Here is a 26,738-nt window from a genome sequence, read left to right as displayed (position 1 = left end):
TGCTCTTTCCTGTTGGTTGTCGGTCTCTCAACATGGCAGATGGCCTGACACCATTAAATTCCCAAAGTCCTCCTCCCAGCTGTGATGTTAAATCCCAAATAACATACCATTGTTGGCAGAATGGTGCCTTTTTCCAGGAAACCTTATAATCAGCCTGTTCCAGCAAGCCCAATAAAGCCAGTGTCCCCCTCCAACATTGGTCTTGTTGTGCAGCTGCCAGTAGGAGATTGTCCATGTACCAGAGGATCTAGCAATTCCTCTCCTCTATCAGAAAGGCTATTAAATCCACAGCCAGCACCTCTCCAAACAGGGCAGGGGAATTTTTAAATCCTCGTGAGAGCCTAGCATAAGTTAATTGGACTTTTCTTCCTGTGTTTGGATCCTCCCACTCGAAAGCAAACAAGTTCTGGCTTTGAGATGCTACTTGTAAACCAAAGAAGGCTTCCTTTAAGTCTAGGCAAGTGAACCAAGCTGTGTATGCGGTCATTAATCCAGGCAAAGAGTATCAGTTAGGGGCATTGGGATGAAGCATCACAACTACCTCATTAGCAGCCCACAGATCCTGTTGCAGCAGTAAGGGTAAGCTTTCCCTTCCTCCTACTTGACAGGGAGGATGAGAGTGTTCCTTGGAGACTGGTGTTCAATCAGTGTACCTGCTTCTCTCAGTTGGCTAATAAGTCCTTGGATCCCCAGCTTTGCTCCTCTGGGAATGGGACACTGCTGCTTCCTCACAGGTGTTTTCCCAGCTTTAAGTCCACTAGTATGGGGGGTGGTTTTTGGCAAGTCCTGGGGAAATCCATTCTGCCCATACCAAGGGAAAAAAATCCTTGAGTTGGCCTGGAGCCTCTTTCCCCACATGAGCAAAAATCCTCTATTCTTTTTCGCTAGGAATGGCGAATGAGTATATATTGATCTTTTCTGATCAGCAATCTAGGCTCCTGGTGGGGAGAAAAGGAAATCTTGGCCCCTCATTTGGTGAGTAGGTCTCAGCCCAACATGGGATGGAACATTCAGGCACTTATAAAAACTCATGTGTGACTGGATGTCCTCCCAGCTTGCAATTTTGTGGTCCACACAAGGCCTGATGCACCTGGTCCCCCATAGCACCCACTATAGTTGTAGTCATTTGTATCAGAGGTGCCATGGTCTCGGTTACCACTGAGCATTCTGCCCCTGTGTTCACCAAGAAGGCTACAAGTTGGTTCCCTATTTTAACTCTAAACATGTTCTCCCATGACCTAGTTTGAAGGAGACTTGGCCTCCCTATTCCAAGCCCATTCCTGCCATTCCAATGGTTCTGATATCAGATGGTTCCATTGTAAAGAGTCTCCTAGTACTGCCCTTGAGGTCTGATTTCCCCCGAGTCTGAGTCAGACCCAGTAAGCCAATCTTACTGGGGATCCTTTGGGGGGCACTTGCTTTCCCAATGTCCAAAGCTTTTGCAATGGGCACACTAATTCTTCCGTAAAGGTGGTCTACCTAATGGACTGGACCTGCCTTTGCGAGATGCTGGACATCATTCTAGATCAGAGCAGCCAGGTTTGGCTGCCAATAGAGCTATTTTTTTGTCAAACAATTTTGTCTGCCTCTCTTTGCACCTCCTGGTCTCTATTGGCAATAACCTTATTGGCCAACTCAAAGAGCTAAGAACTGTTTGTTCCTGGAAATCCCTCCAACTTTGGGGTTTTCTCCAAAAATCAAGGAAGGATTGGACTACACAAGGCACATTTATGATTCTTTGATTTTCTGTGTTCTCTGTGTCAATAGGGCTGTAGATTTGAAAAGCCTCACAGAGTCTTTGATAAAATTAAGTAGAGGTTTCACCAGGCTTTTGCACCACTACAGTGATTTTGGGGATTTTGGTTGGCTTTCAGGCCCCTCTCTTGAAGCCCTCTATGAAAACTGTTTTATATCACTCCAAGGCCTTCCTACTTCCATCTGTGTTGAAGTCCTGGCCTGGTTCTCTGTGTTATAGGGTGTGTCCTCTTTGGCCCATCTTTCAACATTTCTGAATCCCAATAGGGGTGCTCTACTGTTACTGCTTACATGCCTCTGTAAGGATCCCATAGCATTCCTCTGTGCTGAAAAAAGGAATCAGCTGCTGGGAGATGTCTCCCAGATGGGTTAGCATGTCTGAAATATCGATGTCATTAGGTCAATCACAGCTTGGGTTTTCTCAGGATATTTTGCATTGTTCTGTTTCCAATAAAGTAAATATTTGGTAGAGAAGGGTGGATAATACAGGGCAGCCAGACCTGGCTGTATATGACCATCTTCACCCACCAGAGGCAGTGCTTGCACCTCTTTCAAAGGCATTTGAAGTCCACTCTGTGGGCTATGTGTACATCACAGCTGCCTGTGCCCATTTGTCTCTTCTCCGGTCTCTTTACCAGTGGGGTAAGGATGGATAAATCAGCTGTGGCGGGGCTGTTGGTGCTCCACCCCGAGGGGTCAGTTCTGGACTAACAGTCCGGACTCCTTCCTGTGAGCCTGGAGCTTGTGCTCCAGCTCTTGGCTGATATGGAGGTGGAATGAGGATTTCTTGTTCTTGCCCTTGTTGAAGAATTTTTGTCAGAGGCTTTATGCCAATTCAGAGAGAACCTGGGCTACCAGAATATTACTTCCCCTGGCAGTGTTATAGCAGATGTGTGCCCTCAGTGGAGTGTTTTGAGCAATTAGAAGCCAGGGCTCTATCTAAAGGAATTGGACTTAATGGCTCAGGGCAGCCATCCACAACCTGGTAGACTGCTAGCAATATAAAGATCCATTCTGGCGGGCAGATGACTCAAAAAGTAGGCCACTCCAGGTCACATATCGTTCTCAACTTTCCTGGACTGAGTTTGACCTCATAATTTCTCCGAGTCCTTTTTGAAATGTCTTTTTTTTTTCTTCTTTTTTTTTTTATTTTCCCACTGTACAGCAAGGGGGTCAGGTTATCCTTACATGTATACGTTACAATTATATTTTTCCCCCACCCTTTGTTCTGTTGCAACATGAGTATCTAGACATAGTTCTCAATGCTATTCAGCAGGATCTCCTTGTAAATCTATTCTAAGTTGTGTCTGATAAGCCCAAGCTCCCGATCCCTCCCACTCCCTCCCTCTCCCATCAGGCAGCCACAAGTCTCTTCCCCAAGTCCATGATTTTCTTTTCTGAGGAGATGTTCATTTGTGCTAGATATTAGATTCCAGTTATAAGTGATATCATATGGTATTTGCCTTTGTCTTTCTGGCTCATTTCACTCAGGATGAGATTCTCTAGCTCCATCCATGTTGCTACAAATGGCATTATGTCATTCTTTTTTATGGCTGAGTAGTATTCCATTGTGTATATATACACCACATCTTCGGAATCCAATCCTCTGTGGATGGACATTTGGGTTGTTTCCATGTCCTGGCTATTGTGAATAGTGCTGCAATGAACATGCGGGTTCACGTGTCTCTTTTAAGTAGAGTTTTGTCTGGATAGATGCCCAAGAGTGGGATTGCATGGTCATGTGGAAGTTCTATGTATAGATTTATAAGGTATCTCCAAACTGTTCTCCATAGTGGCTGTACCAGTTTACATTCCCACCAACAGTGCAGGAGGGTTCCCTTTTCTCCACAGCCCCTCCAGCACTTGTTATTTGTGGATTTATGAATGATGGCCATTCTGACTGGTGTGAGGTGGTATCTCATGGTAGTTTTGATTTGCATTTCTCTTATAATCAGCGATGTTGAGCATTTTTTCATATGTTTGTTGGCCATCTGTATATCTTCTTTGGAGAAATGTCTACTCAGGTCTTTTGCCATGTATCCATTGATTGATTGGGTTTTTTTTGCTCTTGAGTTGTATAAGTTGTTTATATATTCTAGAGATTAAGCCCTTGTCGGTTGCATCATTTGAAGCTATTTTCTCCCATTCTGTTAGTTGTCTTTTTGTTTTCTTTTGGGTTTCCTTTGCTGTGCAAAAGCTTTTCAGTTTGATGAGGTCCCATGGGTTTATTTTTGCTCTAATTTCTATTGCTTTGGGAGACTGACCTGAGAAAATATTCATGAGGTTGATGTCAGAGAGTGTTTTGCCTAAGTTTTCTTCTAGGAGTTTGATGGTGTCTTGTCATATATTTAAGTCTTTCAGCCCTTTTGAGTTTATTTTTGTGCATGGTGTGAGGGTGTGTTCTAGTTTCATTGCTTTGCATGCTGCTGTCCAGGTTTCCCAGCAATGCTTGCTGAATAGACTTTCTTTTTCCCATTTGATGTTCTTGCCTCCCTTGTCAAAGATTAATTGACCATAGGTGTCAGGGTTTATTTCTGGGTTCTCTATTCTGTTCCATTGGTCTGTCTGTCTGTTTTGATACCAGTACCACACACTGTTTTGATGACTGTGGCTTTGTAGTATTTCTTGAAGTCTGGGAGAGTTATGCCTCCTTCTTGGTTTTTGTTTCTCAGGATTGCTTTGGCGATTCTGGGTCTTTTGTGGTTCCATATAAACGTTTGGATTGTTAGTTCTAGTTCTGTGAACAATGTCATGGGTAATTTGATAGGGATTGCCTTGAATCTGTAGATTGCTTTGGGTAGGATGGCCATTTTCACAATATTGATTTTCCCAATCCAGGAGCATGGAATATCTTTTCATTTCTTTACAACGTCTTTGATTTCTTTGATTAAAGTTTTATAGTTCTCGGCATATATGTCCTTTACCTCCTTGATAGGGTGTATTCCGAGGTATTTAATTTTGTGAGGTGCAATTTCAAAAGGTATCATATTTTTGTATTCCTTTTCTAATGTTTCATTGCTGGTATACAGAAATGCAACGGACTTCTGAATGTTAATCTTATATCCTGCCACTTTGCTGAATTTATTAATCAGTTCAAGGAGTTTTGGGGTTGAGTCCTTAGGGTTTTCTAGGTATAGTATCATGTCATCTGCATACAGTGACAGTTTGATCTCTTCTCTTCCTATATGGATGCCTTTGATTTCTTTTGTTTGTCTAATTGCTGTGGCTGGGACTTCCAAAACTCTGTTGAAGAGCAGTGGTGAGAGTGGGCATCCCTGTCTTGTTCCAGATTTGAGTGAGAAGGCTTTCAGTTTTTCCCCATTGAGGATTATATTTGCTGTGGGTTTCTCATAAATGGCTTTGATTATATTCAGGAATGTTCCCTCTATACCCACTTTGGGGAGGGTCTTGATCATGAATGGATGTTGAACTTTGTCAAATGCTTTTTCTGTGTCTATTGAGATGATCATATGATTTTTGACTTTTTTTTTTGTTAATGTGGTGTATGATGCTGATTGATTTGCATATGTTGAACCATCCTTGTGAACCTGGGATGAACCCAACCTGGTCATGTTGTATAATTTTTTTGGTATGTTGTTGGATTCGGTTGGCTAAGATTTTGTTGAGAATTTTTGCATCTATATTCATCAATGATATTGGGCGATAGTTTTCTTTTTTGGTGGTATCTCTGTCTGGTTTTGGAATGAGGGTGATGGTGGCCTCATAGAATGTTTTTGGGAGTATTCCTTCTTCTTCAACCTTTGAAAGAGTTTAAGGAGGATGGGCACCAATTCCTCTTTATATGTTTGATAAAATTCACCTGTGAAGCCATCTGGTCCTGGACTTTTATTTGTAGGGAGTGATTTTACGACCTCTTCAATTTCATTTCTAGTGATCGGTCTGTTCAGTTGGTCTGTTTCTGCTTGATTCAGTTTTGGCAGGCTGTAAGATTCTAGAAAATTGTCCATTTCTTCCAGATTGTCAAACTTGTTGCCATACAGTTGTTCATAGTATTCTCTTATGGTTTTTTGTATTTCTGCTGTATCCGTTGTGATTTCTCCTTTTTCTTTTATGATTTTGGTTATTTGGGCTCTTTCTCTCCTCTTTTTAGTGAGTCTGGCCAGGGGTTTGTCCATTGTGTTCACCTTTTCAAAGAACCAGCTTTTGGTTTTATTACTTTTCTCTATTGTTTTTTGAGTCTCTATTTTATTGATTTCTTCTTTGATCTTTAAAATTTCCTTCCTTCTGCTGACTTTAGGTCTTTTTTGTTCTTCTTTTTCTAATTCGTTTAGGTGAAGGGTTAAGTTGTCCATTTGGGATCTTTCTTCTTTTTTGAGAAAGGCCTGAATTGCTATAAATTTCCCTCTGAGCACTGCTTTCACAGCATCCCATAGATTTTGAGAGGTTGTGTCTTCATTATCATTTGTTTCAAGGTAGTTTTTAATGTCCTTCTTGATTTCCTCATTGTCCCATTGGTTTTTTAGTAGCATGTTGTTTAGTCTCCATGGAGTAGGTTTTTTCTCTTTGCTTTTCCCATGGTTGATTTCTAATTTCATGGCATTGTGGTCAGAGAAGACATTTGAGATAATTTCTACGCTCCTAAATTTATTGAGATTCGCTTTGTGTCCCAATATGTGGTGGATTCTTGAGAGTGTTCCATGAGCATTTGAGAAGAATGTGTATTCTGCTTTTTTTGGATGTAGTGTCCTGAAGATATCAATGAAGTCTACCTTTTCTATTGTTTCCTTTAGGATCTCTGTTGCTTTATTGGTTTTCTGTCTAGAGGATCTGTGCATTGATGTGAGGGGGGTATTAAGGTCTCCTACTATGATTGTATTCTCATCAATATCTCCCTTTGTGTCTGTTAATATTTGTTGTATGCATCTGGGTGCTCCTATATTTGGGGCATATATGTTAATGATAGTAACATCCTCTCCTTTGATGGATCCCTTAATCATTAACTAGTGTCCTTCTTTGTCTTTCTTTATGTCTTTTGTTTTAAAGTCTATTTGGTCTGATCTGAGTGTTGCAACTCCTGCTTTTCTGTCATGTCTATTGCCATGAAATATTTTTCCACACCCTTTCACTTTCAATCTATATGTATCTTTTGTCGTAAGGTGAGTTTCTTGTAGGCAGCATATTGAAGGTTTTTGCCTTTTTATCCACTCAGCCACTCTTTGTCTTTTGATTGGGGCATTCAGTCCATTGACATTTAAGGTGATAAATGATAGATGATTATTTATTGTCATTTGAACCAAACACCACACACCACCAGCCCCCGAGAAAAGGCCTGCAGCCCAGAAAGTCTAGAACAAGCTTAGCCAGGCTGTGAATAGACTGGCATAATTCTCGGATGGTTTTTCTGAGTCGGGCTGCCTGGGGAGGAGCCTCTTGGGCTTCCAACGGCCCTGCTCCCACCCAAGCCCCCAGGGGCTGCTCTAGTCGATCAGCTTCGTAGGTCTCTCAGCTCCAGGTAGGACCCCCTGCAGCCCAGAAAAGCTGCAACCAGCCTGGCCGTGTCGGGAAAAGATCTCAGATGGTTTTTCTGAGTCAGGCTGCCCTGAGGAGGAGCCTCTTGGGTCTCCAACGGCCCTGCTACCCGCCCAAACCCCAAGGGGGTGCCCAAGTGGACCAGCTGCATAGGACTGCAAGCTCCATGAAGGACCCCCTGCAGCCCAGAAAAGTTGCAATAAGCCTGGCCGAGTTGGGAAAAGATCTCAGATGGTTTTTCTGAGTTGGGATGCCCTGAGGAGGAGCCTCTTGGGTCTCCAACGGCCCTGCTACCCGCCCACACCACCAGGGGGTGCCCCACTCCCAAGAAGTAACTGCTCAGCACCACCAGCCCCCTGGAAGAGCCCCTGCAGCCCAGAAAAGCTGCAACAAGCTCAGCCAGATTGTGAAAAGATCCACCTGCATTCTCAGGCTGTCCTTCTGAGTTGGGCTGCCCTAGGCAAGAGCCTCTTAGGTTCTCAGTGACCCAGATAGCTGCTCCAGCCCTCAGGGGGTGCTGCACTCCTGAGGAGCAGCTGCCTAACACCGCCAACCCCCTGCAAGAACCCCACAGCCTCAAAACACCAGAGCAAGCTCTGCATGACCAAGTGAAATCTGCTACCATCGTGGTGTGGACCTCCCAGTCCTGTCTGCCCTGAGGAAGTCCTCCTTTGCTTCAAAGAAACACTGTTAGCCCCATCAACAACCCAGAAAAGCCACACTGCCTCAAAAAAGATTGACCAACAACGCCAGCCCTCAGGAAATATTCCACGGCAGTGACAAGGCAAACACTGCCCGATCACGGAGAGTACAACTCCCTCAGGAGAAAGAAGACAACAAGCAGGATGAAGAAGCTGAGAAACCACCCCCAGTCAAACCAACAGGAGAACTCACCTAAAACAGTCAACAATGAAACAGATCTCTACAGTCTGACAGACCTGGAATTCAAAAGAGAAATAGTGAAAATACTGAAGGAATTAAGAGAAGATAGAAACAGTAATGCAGACACCATCAGAAAGGAACTAGAAAATATAAGGAGGAGCCAAGAAAAACTAGAACATTCATTTGCAGAGATGCAAACTGAACTAGGGGCAGTAAAAACCAGAATGAATAATGCGGAAGAACGAATCAGTGATATGGAAGTTAGAATAATGGAAATCACTCCATCCATTCAACAGACAGAAAACCGAATCAAAAAACTGGAAAGAGACCTATGGGATAATATAGAGACCTATGGGATAATATAAAGCGGGCCAATCTATGCGTAATAAGAATTCCAGAAGGAGTAGATAAAGATAAGGGGATGGAAAATATATTTGAAGAAATTATCGCTGGAAACTTCCCAAATCTAAAGGATACTGGATTCAAGATACAAAAAGCACAGAGGGCCCCAAACAAACTGAACCCAAACAGACCCACACCAAGACACATCATAATAAAAGTGGCAAAAGTTAGTAATAAAGAGAGGATCCTGAAGGCAGCAAGAGAAAACCAGAATGTTACCTACAAGGGAACCCCCATCAGCATATCAGCTGATTTCTCTACAGAAACACTACAGGCCAGGAGGGAATGGCAAGAGATATTTAAAGTGCTCAAAGGAAAAAATATGCAACCTAGAATACTCTATCCAGCAAGAATATCATTTAAAATAGAAGGGGAAATAAAAATTTTTCCCCGCAAACAAAAACGTAAAGAATACAGCAACACAAAACCCAGGTTAAAGGAAATATTGAAAGGGCTTCGCTAAACCAAAAAGAAAGGAAGAAAAGGGAAGAAAAAACAAAAAGAAAAAAAAGAAGAAGAAGAGGAAGAACTAGGACTGAGGAAACTGCAATCAGAGAGCAGTCACTCAAATAAGCCAGCATACAGATTTAATCATGAACATGCTTCAAACAAAATAAAATTAAAAAGAAAAAAATAAAAAAGAGTCATCAAAACCATAAAATGTGGGCATGGATGTTAGGAAGTAAATAACCCTTATTGTTTGTTTTTATGTTTCTCTTCTTAATTTTAATATAGTAATGAAGTGTTTGAACTTACAGGACCATCAGGTAAAAACACACAATTATGGGAAGGGGTTAGCATACTTAAAAAACAGGGCAACCACAAGCCAAAACAAAATATTGCATTTGCAAAAAATGAAAAAAAAATACACTCAAGCAGATAATAACAGGAGACCATCCAACCCCCCAAAAAAAAAGAAAAAAAAGAAAGGAAGAATGGAAGAATGGAAAACCATAGAGTCACATTTTGAAATTTCTAATGATGCCTTCTAACGCTGTCAACTTCAGCACTCCACTTCCCATCTAGGTTTCCTCTTCACTTACTTATATCCCAAGTACCTTTGTCTCCTCCACTCCTGGAAGCAGTGGAGCTCACAGGTGGCCTCTGCTACCACTGGAATATATAATGCCTTACCTGCTAAGTGTCTCAAACTAGAAACTGGTTTTGACTGATGTGACCCAAAACATCCAACCACTGTAAGATTCCTCATACATATTCTTCTTTCTTCTGTCCTTTGATGCCACCTTCGTGGGATCACTGGAGAATGAGTGCAAACATGTACCAGCAGTCAAATGTGCCAGCCATCCCATAAATACTGTGCAGGGGGTGTGTCCCAACTTAGATCAAAAGGAGGGGTATCACAGCAGAGGGGACAAGTGAGAGAGTCCCAAAAATCCTTAGTGCATAGTTTGTAAACTGGTAAAGTCAACGTTTCCTGGCTTAACCCTTTAAAGAGTGCCCCTCCCAGTTTCTATGGGCACAACCTTCCCTGACTCATACATCCCTTTCCTAAGCAGCACACTCGGTGGTCCAGGAACAGGATCAGATTAGGTATCTCCAAGATAAGTCCTGCCCTGTGTGGCCACACTGTGTGGGTGACACAGAGGAAACAAGGGAGAGTGCCCCCTTCTCACAAGGTGGCCTTTCAGATGTCCACCTAACTATGCCCCTCTTGAGAGTTTATGTGCCTCTTGGCATATGGCTGGTCTGTATAAACCCTGGAACTGGACCAGACTCACAGGAAGGGAAGGAGTCCCTCAGAGCCTGGCACAGCCTTGAAGCCTCATGAGGTCACCACGGAAATGCAGGTTAGGACCCACTCAGATTCTGTAGCCACTCGAGCCATGGATCCACAAACAAATCTGATGTTAAGCAAATCTGGTCCTATTCACTCTCAAAGGCACACTCAGAGGTTATCACTGTCCCTCCTGCTCCCCCAGCAGTTCCTGGCTACTGCTCTGGTCAGGTACAACTTCCAACTGGGAGAGAGTAGGTGTTCTGATCAGGCCCACCCTCTGATCCGGAGCCCCCTAGGTATACTACTGTGGTCAGCAACAGCTTCTGACTGGGAGAATCTGTTCCTGACTCATGATCCTTTCCCTCAGTGCACTCATCCCTCAGGGGGTTGATCAGTCTTATTTTCTGCCCTGTGAGCAGGACCTGTCCCCGGATCCTTACCTGGATAATCCACAGTCCACACTGGGTCCATCTTGTCAGTCAACCTGTCCAGAGGCTGCAGGGCCCACTGATCCTGAGTTCCCTGAAATCAGGGAGGTGCACCTATATTCAGCACTGGGCAGCCCTGATACTGCAAGCTGGGGTGCCAACCAAGGATGATGGTGGCTCAAAACATCAGTCTCTCTGAGGGAATCTCACTGTGGCCTCCACTCGAGGAAGATGGAGAACAGCTTTATTAACATGGACATATTCTTGGAGAATAGCTTCCCAATCATAGACCCCTAACAGAAAGGGGAGACACTTTTATAGTGCTTGTTTACATGTATAACATGCTATTGTAACTTAATTACATGCAGGACACAGAGGGATTATAGCTGAGCAGAATGTCTTACATTGTTACTTTGATGATTAACCTCTAGCACAATCTACCTGTTTTTGAATATCTTTAGAAAAATCCGGCCCCAGACTTTCTCAAGTTCGAATGCCTTTGTTTTTCTCAAGGCCCTCATCTGGCTCACCTTAGGTTCACCAAGATGGATGGTGATGACAAGATGGCATCTCCTTGTCCACCTCCCTATTCTCATTTCCACACTTGCTGCAGCAAGACCCAAATAGCGTCTCTCATAATTATGAAGTTTCTTTTCAGAGTTTTAGCTACTGGTTTTAGCAGCCTTTAATAATCCTTGTCTGGATTTATTAAATCATCAAAATTGCAAATGTATTGGGAGTTCCCATCATGGCTCATTGGTAAGGGACATGCCTCGTATCCATGAGGATGTGGGATTAATCCCTGAACCTGCTCAGTTTGTAAAGTATACAGCATTGCCTCTGAGCTTCTGTGTGTGTCACAGACATGGCTCAGATGTGGTGTCTCTGTGGCTGTGGTTTAGATCAGCAGCTCCAGCTCTGATTAGACTCCTAGCCTGGGAACTTCCATTATGCCACAAAGAGTGGTGCTAAGGAAAACAAACAGAAAGAAAAATTGCTGATATATTAGTTCTGATACTCGTCTATTAGTTGAAGCTTTTATATTTTAGAAAAGGAACTTTCCTTCATTTACTATTTGATGACCTGTTTATTTTAGAAGTTGATAAAATAATTCTTGCTGCTATTCTTTTCAGTTGATGGAGAGAACTAGTCAATGCTTAACTTTCTTTTTGCAAACTGTATTTTCTAAATGATTGACAGTAAATATCACTCCATTGTAATGAAAAAAATCAATCAAAAATTTTAAAATAATGAGGTCCTCTTCTCCGCTTTTTCTTTGGCAGCAGGCACATCAACACTTAGATGTTCAAACAATTTTAAATTCTATCTTCCCAAATCCTGCTTTCAAGATCATTCTTTCAGGCACCAGCAAAGTATTGCCTTTTGTCAATGAAGTTATTTCCTTCAGACTCATCTTGATGCCAGGTACATTTATTCATTGAGTTCTATCCAGTCTATGTAAGAGATACTATGGTGATATGATGATCATGTCTCTATGTGCCAAAAGTTCAATACGCTCTTGATTTGTTATCTATTTACACAATTTCTTCAGGTTTTTTTTTTTTTAGAGAAATTCTCATACCGTAATTCTGTTACAGATGTGGACAGTATAACTTTTTGAGGGATTGTAAACAACAGAAGTGGGAGAGCATTTCTATCACAGAAAGTCTAACACCATAAAGTCTGGAGCTTGCTCTTAGCAGAATTGCTTTTGGGGCATCAGTTTTTCTCTTACATTAGGAATTGACATCACTTATATGCATATTTATGTTTTTCTCTGAAATGTACTCTGATATTATTATAACATCCAGCTATTTAATGACTAGCACTAGGAGGACATGTGTTGCATTTCACTACTAACTTATGTTTTTCTACTGCATCCACGCTTTTATACCTAGTGTATGTTTCATGAAGAAAACATATACTTTGATCATATGTTGTTGTTTTTGATTTGTAGGCATTTTTTGCAGTTTGAAGTTTGGGTTTGGAAATTTACATGTAGAATCTATAGGGAATGGGGCCCTACAGTACAGCACAGGGAAATGTGTGTGATTGGGTCACATTATTGTTTGACAGAAATTGAAGAAACATTGTGAATTGACTGTACTTTAATATAACAATAATTTTGGGGATTGCATTTTAGCTGTAAAATATATATGACATATTACTATTTAGATGACATTCAACTGTATAATGCAGAGGCTTGGGTACATTTATATTGCTGTGCAATAATCACACACAATTCATTTTCTTGCTTTTAAAAGGCTACTCTAAACAGCAACTTAGTAACCAGATAATATCTCCCTTTATCATTTACCCTCTGTATCTGGTAACATATAAATACATTGTAATTATCTGAGATTTATGTAGTAATAAAAATTTGTCCTTTAGGGTGTGCATTATTATGCATACCATTATATTTTCAAGGTTCACCCATTTTGTTGCATTTGTTTGTATTTAAATATAATTAATATTCTATTGTATCTATATACTGTCCATTGTCCTGTATACACAAGCAATGCTAATTGGTTCCAGTTTTCACCCTATCCTCACTAACAAATTCCTGGACACATCAAAAGCAGTTCTGGGGGGGGTGGATTTTATAGCCATACAACTTAGGAAAGAAGAAAAAGCTCAAATAAACAACATAAACTTACACCTAAAACAGCTAGAGAAGGAAGAACAGACAAAGCCCAAAATAAGCTGAAGGAAAGAAATCACAAATATCAGAGCTGAAGTAAGTGAAATAAAGACAAAGTAATAGATATGATCAATGAAACCAAGAGCTGGCTCTTTGAAAAGATCAATAAAATTGATCAACTTCTAGCTAGGCCCATCCAGAAAGAATGAGAGAGGGGTCAAATCAGTAAAATTTGAAATGAAAAAGGAGATATTACAACAGACTCCACAGAAATTCAAAAGATCCCGAGACTACTAGAACCAACTATATGCCAATAAAATAGGTTGATTCTTACAATCTTCTTACAAGACTGAACCAGGAAGATATAGAAAATATGAAGAGACCAATCCCAAGTACCAAAATTGAAAATGTGACTAAAATTCCCCCCCCACCAAAAACCAAATGTCTGGGACCTAATAGCTCCACAGGCTAATTCAATCCAATATTTAGAGGAGAGTTAATGCTTATGCTTCCTTAAACCCTTCAAAAAATAGCAGAGGAAAAAAAGAACCTGAAGCTCACGCTTGAAAGCCAACATCACCATGATACCAAAGCCAGACAAAGGTATCACCTAAAAGAGAAAATCACACAGCCACATCACTGATAAACCTAGATATCAAAATCCTCACCAAATTTTTACCGAATAGAATTCAAATACACAGTAAAAGGATCATATGCCATGACCAAGTGGGATTTATCCTAGGGATGCAAAGGTACTCCAATATCTGCAAATCAATCAGTGTGATACACCACATCAACAACTGAAAAATAAAAACCACAATCATCTCAGTAGATGCAGAAAATCCTTCTGATGAAATTCAACACATTTTTCTTATTAAAAAAAAGAAACCTCACCAGAAAGTGGGCATAGAGGGAACCTACCTCCACATAATAAAAGCCATATATTGCAACTAATAGCTAACCTCATTCTCAAATGGTGAAACACTGAAAATGTTTCCACTAAGATCAGGAACAAGACAAGGATGTCCACTTTCCCCAATGCTATTCCACATAGTTCGGCAAGTCCTAGCCATGGCAATCAGAGAAGAAAAATAATTAAAAGGGAATCCAAATTGGAAAAGAAGAAGTACCACTATCACTATTTGCAAATGGCAAGACACTATACCAAGAAAACCCTAAAGACAGCACCAGAAAACTAATAGAGCCCATCAGTGAATTTAGCAAAGTAGTAGGATGTATAGTTAATACACAGAAATGACTTGCATGTTTGTATACTGACAATGGAAGATCAGATGGAAAAATCAGAGGGACTGTCCTATTAACCATCACATCAAAAAATTAAAATACCTAGGAATAAACCGGCCTAAAGGGACAAATTCTATACTTCAACTAGCATAAGATGCTGATGAAAGAAATCAAAGATGCCACAAAGAGATGCAAAGATATACCATGCTGTTGGATTGAAAGAATCAACATGGTCAAAATGACTCTTTTACCCCAGGCAACCTACAGATTGAATGCAATACTTTTCAAACTACCAAGGACATTCTTTACAGAACTAGAAAAGAACATCTTAAAATTTCCATGGAAATACAAGAGACTGCAGATTGGCAAAGCAGCATTGAAGAAGAACATTTGAAATTGAAGAATCAGGCTCCTTGACTTTGGACAATATGCAAAGCCACAGTTATCTGAAAATATATGGTACTGGCACAAAAACAGAAACAGATTAATGGAACAGAATATAATGCCAAGACATAAACCCAAACAACTATAGTCAACTAATCTATGACACAGGAGGAAGGAACATACAGTGGAAGAAATATAGTCTCTTCCATAAAGGGTGCTGGGGAAACTGGCAAGATTCATGTGAAGGAAGGAAAGTAGAACATGCTCTAAAACATACACAAAGATCTTATTTTTAAAATATCAAATCCAGAAAGATTTTTCCCTTTCATTGGGACATTTGGGCTATTTACATTTTCTTAATTTTAATTTTATTTAGAAGCATAGTTAATTTACAATGTACTGTTTCAGGTGCACAGTAAAATGAATCTGTTATACCTATGCTTACATCCGTTTTTTTCCCCTTGGATTTTTTTTTTTTTTTTTGCCCATATAGGTTTCTACACAATATTGAGTAGAATACCCTGTACTACAGAGAAGCAAACCATTTACAACAGTTAATGTTTTATTAAATAATTTTCACTTTCTCAATCCATTCTTTATTCCCATTTTCTTTAATACCTACTTAATTTTAAATTAATCTGGTAAGTTATTTTCTACTTACTTTCTCAGGTTTATTAGTGGTAATTCTTTTTTTTTCATTGTACTAGTTATTTCTTTAAGTCTTGGTATGTACAACTTAGTTTATGACAAACTATGTTAAGGAGATAATGTGTCTCTTCACGTATTGTGAAATAACCCATATCTGTACATTTATTGTCTCCTCGGCCTTCATACTCTTGTCAGGAATGTTACATCTTCATATATTTTAGGCACACAATACATTGCTGTTCTTTTTCTTCACAGTCAAGTCTATGAGATTGATGCAAAAGAAAAAAATAATCTCACAAATTTATCCCTGTAGTTTACCATTTTCAACTGTCCGTGTGTGTGTGTGCATGCAGATTTGCCATATCAGTTTGTAGCTGTTGTACAGCCATTTCATGAACTAATTTGTACATAAAATAAAAACAACAAATATTCATTATACTTTTTAGTATTTTAGAGTTTTCTTTACGGTCATAATTAATCAGTAGTTTTAAAATGAAAAAAAATTCTGAGCAAGTGTGTTATAAAATTGAAATCTCATGCTTATTACAATATATACATGCACATGACAGGTAGACCACATTTTATTTGATTAAAGCTTACACAGAATAGACACCTTGAGGCCAAAAATTATCATTTCAACATCTTTTTGTAGAAAATTGCAGCTCATAGATTTCATAGATACCTACCAACTACTGAGTAAGAATTTAATTATCTCAATGATGGTTGTTATTATAAGAACTTTTGAAACTAAATTCTGAGGGAGACTGTGCTAGTGAAATATGTAATACTGCTATCTCTTGCCTTAGCACCTGTAGACAGAGAAAAATAGTGTAAGTTAGCCTGTTGTTTTCATTGCCAATCTACCAAATCTTTCTTAGTATTCATAGTCAAGACTTGAAACAGTTATTGACCTCGTTTATTGTTAATATACACTTTAAGCAAATAGCTTATTAGCTACTGTTTTATGCTACTTACTAAATTAGTCAATAGTAATGGTAATTATAACAGGCATATGTGATTGTAAATACTTTACTATAGTAATGTTCTGACAAATTTGAAATCGCCTAAAATGTTTTATTGACAATTTTCTTAAACTTATTTGCATTTACACATATGTTTCAGGAAGGGAAAGAAGTAGGGTTGTTTGGCAGGCTTCTTCCAACAACCCCAGACTTAGCAAAGGATGCAAGAGAAAGCATATTATCTGCTGAGATATATACATGCTCTCTAATCAGTTACTATTACATCATTTTGATTGCTTCCATTTACATGGGTCTTGAACTCTAAAATATTATGTGAGTGTAGTTTTATCAAATCCACTCCTTTCCTATAATTTAGTGTTTTTTAAATTTAGGATAGTTGTATAATTTTTTCCATTTTATTTGTGTGGGGTTACGTATGAAACACCAGTTGAACAACTAATCTATTTCTAGTGTTAAGTTTGTTTTATAATCTGTGCCTGCAAGTGACATTTTACATGTAACATTAAATATATTCAAAAATATCTCTGAATTACTTTCCTACCACCACGACTTTCCTTTCCTGATCGTTTAGTCATTGTATGGACTTTTGTTCCCCCACCAAGGAAGCGAGTTACCAAAAATGTAGGAACAAGGACAATTTCAAGAGAACTAAAGAGATCAGTTGAGTACCCAGGCCACAGGGGTAGAAAATTCAACCTATTTCATGTGCTTGTCTGTGTCCAATCCCTAGGTCATACAGAGCATGGTACCATCGGGAGAAAACTCTTCATGCCCGGGCCTTCCAGCAGAATGGAAACAACAAGGTGGATCCAACCTTCTGATTTGTTTGGGGGCTAGCCAGAGATTGATTTCTATCTCACCTGACTGGAAGGATTGACAAGGCCACTGGGCAGGTGGCAGTCTTAGTTGTGAAGACAACTGAAAATGGAGACAAGCACCACCCCAGGTGCACTCACAAGCAGACATCAAGAAGATCAAGACAGCAGAAGAGAGATCGTAGTACCTTTAGCTGGGGAGGTTGGTACAGGCTTCATTTGCACAAAGTCAGGAGAAGGTGTCTGGTTTTGAAATGCCATGAAAACAGCACAAGACTCCACTGTGCACCAAGGTTTCCAAAATGAGATTCTGGAAACCTAACAGAATTCAATCCCCAAATTACCTCACACAATTTTTTAACACAACTGCCCTAAAATACTCACTGAGCTAATGGAGGACACAGGTTGACAGTGAAATCAAACCAGGACAGTGGTGCAAATACAAAATGAGAATATTAACAAAGTCATAAAAAATCCAAGAGCTAAAAAATATAACTGAATTGATAAATTGACCAGAGGGGTCAACTGCAGTTTTGATCAGGTAGAAGAATGAGTGAACTTGAGACAGCTCATTTGAAGTAATAAAATCAGAGGTGCAAAGCAAAAAACAAGTGAAGAAATTGAAAGGGATCCAAAAGGCTGATGGAACTTTGTCAAGTGGATCTATCATCTATTTATCTATCTGTTATCTATTATCTATCTATCTATCTATCTATCTATCTATCTATATATCATCTCTCTATCTGTCTGTCTGTCTATCATCTATCTATCTATCTATTTATCATCTCTCTATCATATATTTATCACTGGAATCCCAGAAGGAAAGAGAATAATGTCATAAAGCTTATTTGGGGAAGTCTAAGCTGAAAACACCCCAAATCTGAAGAAAGAAAATGACATGCACACTTCCTGGTCTAAGTGTGCTACAAGTAGGATACATCCAAAGAGATCTCATCCAAACACAGTGTTGTCAGAATGGGGAAATTAAAGAGATTATCTTAAAAGAGGCAAGAAAAAATGAATCCATCACTCATCAGGGGGAATATAAGATTATCAGTGCTACAGGGAGTAGGGTGATTGATTCAAGCACTAATAGAAAAATATGTTAACCAAGAATATTACATATAGCAAAACTCTCCTTTCAAAAAGAAAAGAAGAAAAAGGATAGCAGCAGAGCAATAGACATGAGGCTCACATACTCCCACAAATACATTGAAAAATTCTTTTGTATGTGGAAGAATTGCACAAAATATTTGCTAAATGGTGATGGAAGGTCCCAGGATTCCAATGATCAAGAATAACTTCACAAAACTGGGGAGGACAAAACAAAGAAGAAAAAAAGAGTGAAGAGGAATGGGGAAGAACTCCTGGACACTGGGCAGTTCCCCAACAACAGCGAGGTGAGCAGACAGGACAGAAGAAGAACTTTGGAGCTTTGACGGGAAAATAGCAATCAGTGTGAAGCATTTCAAATGGAAAGAGCCCTCCACAAATGATCAGTTCTACCACCCTGGACTTTCAACTAAATATAGAACTAACATTCAATCCAACAATCCTAATCGTGGGCATCCATCTAGACAAAACTCACTTTGAGAAAAATTCATGCACCCCTATGCTCACAGCAGCACTATCCACAATAGCGAAGACATGAATGGGTTAAGAAGATGTATATATACACGACAGAATACTAATCAGCCATAAAAAAGAATCTTCATTTATCATACCATTTGCAGCAACATAGAGATTCTCATATTAGGTAAATTAAGTAGGAGAAAGACAATAAAGCCACACAAAATCACTTCTATGTTGAATCTAAAATATGGCACAGATGAAACTATCTGCAGAACAGTAAAAGCGTATGGCCATGGAGAGCACAGTCTGGATGTCTAAGGGAGGGAGAAATGTGGAGAGGGAGTTTGGGGTTGGTGGATGCAAACGCTTACATTTCTAATGGATAAGCCATTCGGTCATCCTCTACAGCACAGGGGACTCTGTATGACTCGGCCAATTTGGTGTAAAACAGAAATTAAAGAAATATTATAAATCAATTACACATTACTATAAAAACCAAGATAATGTTATTTGCCTCCACCTAGATGTAAATAGATATTCTCATACTAATTGAAGTAAGTCATAAAAAGAAAGAACAATGCCACATGATATCACTTATACATGGGATCTAAAATGTGGCACAATGAGCCTGTCTAAAAGGAGAAACTGATCGCAGCCATGGAGAAATAATTTGTGGTAGCCAACGTGCGAAGGGGTGGGTGGAACTGACAAGGAGAGTGGGGTTAGTAGTTGCAAACATTTACATTTAGAAATCATAAGCGAGGAGTCCCTACTGAATAGAACAGGAAACTATACTCAACCTCATAGGATGGCATATGATGGAAGATAAATGCAAAAAGAATATGCATAAATATATGCATACTTACATATATACATGTCTATATTCTCACACACATGCGTATATATATGTCAATATGCTATATAGCAGAAATTGTCACAACACAATATATATAAATTGTAGTATAATAAAGATGAAAAAATAAAGAGGGAAAAACATTGAAATGCAAAGAAAGGTAGTAAAAAGGAAAGGAGGACACTAAAGGTACAAAACACTTAGGAAATAATTTTTATTTATGACATTACCAATTCTTCTTTCTATATATTTTTTTAATTTTATTTTTTCACTCCTTATCAGAAGAGGTTTCACTTTTATTTTATTTCCCCAATACATCATTATATTTTCTACTATACAGCATTGTGAGCCAGTTATACACACAGGTGTACCCTATTTTCTCACATTGTCATGCTCCATCGTAAGCAAATAGACATAGTTCCCAGTGCTACACTGCAGGATCTCACTGCTCATCCATTCCAAAGGCAATAGTCTACATCAATTAACCCCAAGCTCCCACTCACTCCCACTCCCTCCCTTCTGCCTCCTGCACCCCCTTGAATCATACATCTATTCTCAAAGTCCATGTTTTTCTTTTCTGTGGAAAGCTTCATTTCTGCTGTATAGTAGCTTGCAGATATCAGTGATATCATATGGTATTTGTCTTTCTCTTTCTGAATTCCTTCTCTCAGCATGAGTGTCTCTGTGTGATTTTTATTCACTGTTTTCAGAAAATTGCTACTTCCTGCATTTCCAATGTGTGCCTGAATCACTGAAAATGATAGACAGTTCCATATGAGATCGGTGACCTCTAAGTATGGGAAAATGCAACAAGAGGGAATATTTTCCTGGACCATAATAGACTGGCAAGTCAGGTGGTCCAGAGACTTTTGGCTACTCCTAACATGGCCTTGTCCAGTATTAGCACATTGAGTGGCCTATCTGTGAATTCTTGGCCAGAATGAGGGATATTCATTCCTAGCACTGTGGGATGAAATGGTCCTAAAATGCCTGTCAAAACTGTCAATGACCATGGGGGCTTATAGCCAACTGTGACCTCAAGTATAGCACTTGCCTTCAGGCTCTCCTTGGAGTAAAACTTGAGCCACAGCAGCTGTTTCCCTGCAGCACCTGCTGAGCAGAGCTCAGGGAGGCGACCAGAAGAGAGGTACATGCCTTCAGACAGTTCGATTTCAGGTGAGCATTTCTATGGCCCCAAATTCTTGCCTCTTCTCTCATCTAGAAATACAGAGATCATTAACCATGGCATCTGCATGGGCCAGTAGGGAGAAGAGGCAGAATGGAGTAGCTGTGGGCCAGACATCCAAGGAAGACGAGGAAATATTTCAGAAGTAATTTTAGGCAAGCCTTGCCTGGCTAAGATCTTAGGGTTTATGTGCCCTGTCAGACATGATGCCACTGATGCTTCTCAAAGCTGCATCAGCTGGCAGCGGCAACCTTACACTTTCAAGGTCTCCTCATACAGCAACAGAAAGGAGACAACATGCGTTATGACCAATAGCTCCTGTGATTTATGGGTTAATACCACACCAAGTGTTAAAACCTCCTCAGATAAAACGGAAGCCCTCCTTCAACAATACTGGTATCAACCTACATCCTAAACTCCTATTTAAACTCATTTTTCTTTACTTCCCAACCTCTACGGTAGCTTGTACCATGTCCATCCACCCAGTACTTGTCACCCCAGGCCAGCAGGAAGCAGATAGAGAAGAGTAGATGGTCACCCCTATCCCCTATAATGGAAGGCTTGAATGACAGGTTTCCAGGAGGATGGAGACAGACCCCCATACACCACAACCACGGCTGTTCACCTGAGAGACTTGCTGTGGACACCCCCTCCCAGTATGTGGATGCTCAAGTTGGGCAGCAAGAAACAATGACCTGTGGGAAACAACTGCCTGCAGAGCTTAACCTCTTACAGGGAGTAACTGCTCTACATCATGGGACTCGAGCCGTTACACTTCCTTTGACCTTCCCCTCCTTCTTCATTGTCCCTGCAACCGGTTCCCAGCATGGACTTCATCCACGGATTCCCACCACAGGTGCTTTGTAAGCCTAACACCTCCTTGCAGTTAAGGCTGATGCCATCTAGAGCTCAGCCCCTCACTTTCTGATGCCCTAGTGAATACCAATTGGCCTTGTGAATTCCTCTCTCAGCCATCCAAAGGAGAAAATATTAGGAATATTGTTTAACACACAGACTACTTACGTAGGATACACAGAAAACTCTATGCGCTAAAATTAGTGATAGCAAATCACTGTCAGTTTTTAACAATGTGAAAACATTGTGTATGAATTTTAACGTATTCAATGCAATGGCTTATATTATCTTCAGAATGTTGTACACCCATCACTTCTCCAGTTGTGAAATATTGGCCTCAATCCACAAGGAAATCTCATATCCCTTTGGATGGTGCTTCCCAAAATTTCCTCTCCTAACCACAGCATTTATCCCTCTTTCTATATCTCGATGGCTATAGATATTTTGCTTGGTGCCCAGGGACCTTCCGTGTCTTGCTCAGTGATAAAGGTTGTGTTTTTGTGTGTGTGTGTTTGTTTCCTTTATTTCTTTTTTTTTAATTTTTATTTTATGGACTGCACCTGGGGCATGCAGAATTTCCCAGGCCAGGGATTGAACCCAGATCACAGCGGTGACAACAACAGATTCTTAACAAGCTAGCTGCCAGGGAAATCCTGGCTAAGATTTTTCTGAATACAGATGCGGCATAGATTCTAGTTATAAACTGGGAAGTGATACATACCATATGTTTCACTTTACTGGTTTTTTTGGTCCCATTTTCCAGGCCTTAATAACAGGCACCAAATGTGTATGTTTATAATAGGGAATTTATGTTTACTTCTGGGATGAAATGGATTTATTTATGTGATGGGTTTTCTTACTTATTAAAAAGATTCCATTGGAATGGGAATTTGCTGATCGCACTTTTGTTAGGGGGGGTTACTGTTTAAGTAAGGAGCTCATATTTTATGTTAACTGGACCAATTTCATAGGAAAATAAGCACTGACTGAAGGTTATGCTCAGAATGCTAGGAGACCTGTCATCTGACAGCTACTTAGCTTAGCAACCATTGTGATGCATGGGCGATTTTATCTCTGTAAGCTTACCAAAGCAGCATTTAAAACTGCAGAGTTCAAAAAGCATGCTGTTGAGAAGAGTAGCTGCAGAGAAACTAATCTGAGATGGCACATGCTCCTTCAGAAATGCAACCTGTGTCTCCTAAAGATGCACAAACTGGTTCAGAATCCTCCATTACACCTCCATGGTGTGATAACTCAATCACTGGGGACTTGGACTTGAGGTCTCAGATTGAAGAAACGGCTTTTCGGGCTTTGTCTGAAGGCTCCCTGATAAAAAAGCCATGTCGCACATTGTGTGCCATTGAACCAGATGAAGACGATGATTTTCTTCCTCTGCCCTTTCCCAGAAAACTTTGGAAAACTGCTGAAAGTGATCACTTTAAGTCCACTTGGTGGGAAGCAAATGGAACCTTGATAGTGATTAATGAAGAACGCGTCAAGAAAGAAGTTCTGGAGAGAAAGTCTCCCTTCAGAATATTTGAAACTGAGAGTATGAAAAGCTGAGTTCAACAGCTTAACCCCTATGCATTTAATAAGCTGCAAAGGAATTTTCAAAGATGTGCCTCACTAGCTGACTTTCTGGCAGAAGAAAATGAAGTCTCTGCTCGGAACAAGGCATTAAGAAATTTCCAGTTACTACTTATAGAGGGAGTGTATAAAATTCTCTTTGGACATGTGCAAATATGTCCATCCATATAGGGTCAAAGTAGACCTTGAAAGTGGGATGAAGTACTGTTCCATTTTTATTATGATGATTATTTTTTGTCTTTTTGCCATTTCCTGAGCCACTCCCATGCCATATGGTGGTTCCCAGGCCAGGGGTTGAATTGGAGCTATAGCCCCCGTCCTACGCCAGAGTCACAGCAACGTGGGATCCAAGCCACATCTACAAAGTACACCATAGCTCACGGCAACACCAGATCCTTAACCCACTGAGCAAGGCCAGGAATCAAACCCGCAAACCCATGGTTCCAAGGCGGATGCGTTAACCACTGTGCCACGACAGGAACATCCATGCTCAACATTTTTAAATTGAGGATGGCTTGGTCATAAAATATTTGGGATGATAAATCATTGTCCTAGCCTCCTTGAGGCTTGTCAATGAACCTCAAAAAATGCAGGCCACAGAGCCTAATACTATTAATGTAGATATACCAGACACTTTTCCTTGAGGACAATAGTTGGCTGTGACCACTAAGAACATTTTTGAAAATATTAGCAATGGACGTGTATTGTCTCATGATATTAACTCCATATGATGCAAAGAGTCAGATATTATGGTTTCTGTCTCCTCGTGTCCTTGTTTCAAATACCATTAAATAAATTTCTCCTTGGTTTTAGCTGCAGTTCTACCATAATCCAAACTTTAAATGAGGCTGTCCTCAACTGTTGGTAAGGAGGAAAAGAAGAGTCACGTATAAAAATGCTTCTCCAGTATTGGCTTCTCTACTTCAAGGTTGCAGCAAGAAACATTCTAGAACAGGGCGTAAGGTGGATAATCATAATTCTGATTTTGAAGCAGAAACTCGTGGAGAAAATGCATTTTCAACCTCCACAAATTTACATGTGCCTTTAGTAAGAAGGCCTTCTACCAGCCAGAGAATTTCTAATACAACTACCCCCATGAGAAGTGACGTTTCTTCTACATCATCAGCATCAGCCAGACCACAGGACAAACTGTCGTGGCTCAACATGCTACTTTAAATCAGTTGACCACGTTTCATACGCACTCACAAAAGAAGCTACTCTCCAGCAAGTGGCCACATTGTGAATTTCATTACAACTACCACTTCCATGTCTCAGTACCACCTTATTTCTCCCTTCCCGAGTGGTTATTTTGGAATGACGGTGAAGCCGTCCCCTTTTCCAACCAGATATCAGAATATACCACCAAGAGAGGGCCCTTTGTCTAACCCTCAACCAACCAACCATCCGTGGTTCCCAATGCCAATGGCCACTGATACCTCTGCTGCCTCTCTGTCAAGGCCAACACCTCCATCCTCTTCATTATTTGAACACCATCCTAATTTTGACCTATCAACGGTCTATACATTCTGCAGGATAGTGAAGATGAACATTTATGCTTGCAAATGTCAACAATTTCCTGCAATTCCTTTATTTCAAAAATAAACATATATGTTTATCTTCATAGTTGCAATTACTTCATTTATGAAACAATTAAGGGCTGTGTTTCTTTTTCTAAAATGATGTTTATTTTTTCTATCATAGCTTGTTTCCCATGTTCTGTCAAGTTTCTACTGTTGAGCAAAGTGACCCAGGCACACACCACCCCAACCACCCAAGACCCACACCCATACACGTACGCATCCTGTTTTTTCACATAACCCTCCGTTGTGCTCCATCAAAAGTGACTAGATGTAGTTCCCATTGATTTACAGCATGAGCTCATTGCATACCCACTCCACATGCAATACGTTGCACCTTTTCTAACCCCCGATTTCCAGTCCATCACAATCCTGCCGCCTCCCCTTTGGCAACCCAAACACTGTTGTCCACATTCATGAGTTTCGTTCAGGTGGAAAGTTCCACTTGTGCCATCTGTTACAGTCCACACATATGTGATATCGTATTGTATTCGCCTTCCTCTTTCTGAGTAACTTCACTTAGCATGATCTTCTCTAATTCCAGCCATGTTGCTGCAAATGGCATTACTTTGTTCATTTTATGGCTGAGTCGGGGTTCCATTGTGTGTATGTGTGTGTATATGGAACACATACACACCACATCTTAGTCCAATCTTCTCAATGGACATTTAGGTTATTTCCCTGTCTTGGCTCTTGTGGACAGTGATGCAATGAACATACATGTGCTTGTGTCTTTTTCAAGGGAAGTTTTTTTTCAGCTGTATGCCCAAGAGTGGGATTTCTGGGTCGGTCAGGTACTAGTTCTATACTTACTTTTCTGAAGTATTTCCATGGTGGTTTCCTTAATGGTTGTAACAATTGACATTCCTTTCATCAGTGTAGGAGAGTTTCCTTTTCTCCACACCCTCTCCAGCATTTTTTTATGTGTGGACTTGTTAAGGATGGCCATTCTGACAGGTGAGAAAGGTACCTCATAGTAATTTGTATTTTCACTTCCCTAAGAAACAATGATGTTTAGAATTTTTTATGTGCTTTCTGACCACCTGTATATATATTCTTTTGTGGAATGTCTATGCAGGTCTTTTGCCCCTATTCCATTGGGTTGTTGGCTTTTTTGTGGTTGAATTGTATAAGGTGTTTGTATATTTTAGAGACTAATCCCTTCTTAGTTGCATGGTCAGAAACAATTTTCTCCCATTGTAAGTTGTCCTTTTGTCTTTTTAGTGGTTTTCAATGCCAGATTGTTTTGTGGTTTTTCCATATTTGAAAATTTTGGTAGTTAGACAGGAATATTTGACATGCCTCCTTGATGATAACGTTTTCAAAAAAGAAAATGCAACTAAGGAAAAAGACAGTGGGAGTTAAGTGATTTCTGAAATAGTCCAGGTTGTATTGAATGGATGCCTAAATTAAGATGGTAGGGAAAGAGGGGCAGATGAAGTTCAGTTTTGAAAGGGAAAATACATATTCTTTATGTAGCATTTTCTCAGCTGCATTATACTCTGTTATTTCAAAGGGAACTTGGATCTTACCTGACAAGATTGTCTTCATTACAAAAAAAAAAATAAAATAAATTTCATGGGGTTCCCACCATGGCTAAGAAGTTAACAAACCGAACTAGTGCTGATGAGGAAGTGGCTTCAAACCCTGCCCTCACTCAGGGGGTTTTAAAGAGGCAGAGTTGCCATGAGCTGTGA

At 40.1% G+C, this 26,738-nt stretch overlaps 1 pseudogene; it reads left to right on the top strand.

Moving 5' to 3' along the window:
- Positions 1-120: 120 nt before the first annotated feature.
- On the top strand, positions 121-25,066 carry LOC146394384 (heat shock transcription factor, Y-linked-like; annotated as a pseudogene).
- The last annotated feature ends 1,672 nt before the right edge of the window (positions 25,067-26,738 follow it).

This window comes from Sus scrofa, chromosome Y, assembly GCF_054392235.1.
Source record: "Sus scrofa isolate SSC_HxYL_T2T_F1_AM1 chromosome Y, Sscrofa_HxYL_maternal_Yorkshire_Landrace_v2.0, whole genome shotgun sequence".
Taxonomy (NCBI): domain Eukaryota; kingdom Metazoa; phylum Chordata; class Mammalia; order Artiodactyla; family Suidae; genus Sus; species Sus scrofa.
The sequence above is the reverse complement of the archived record's forward strand: the minus strand, read 5'-3'. Positions and strand labels throughout refer to the sequence as shown.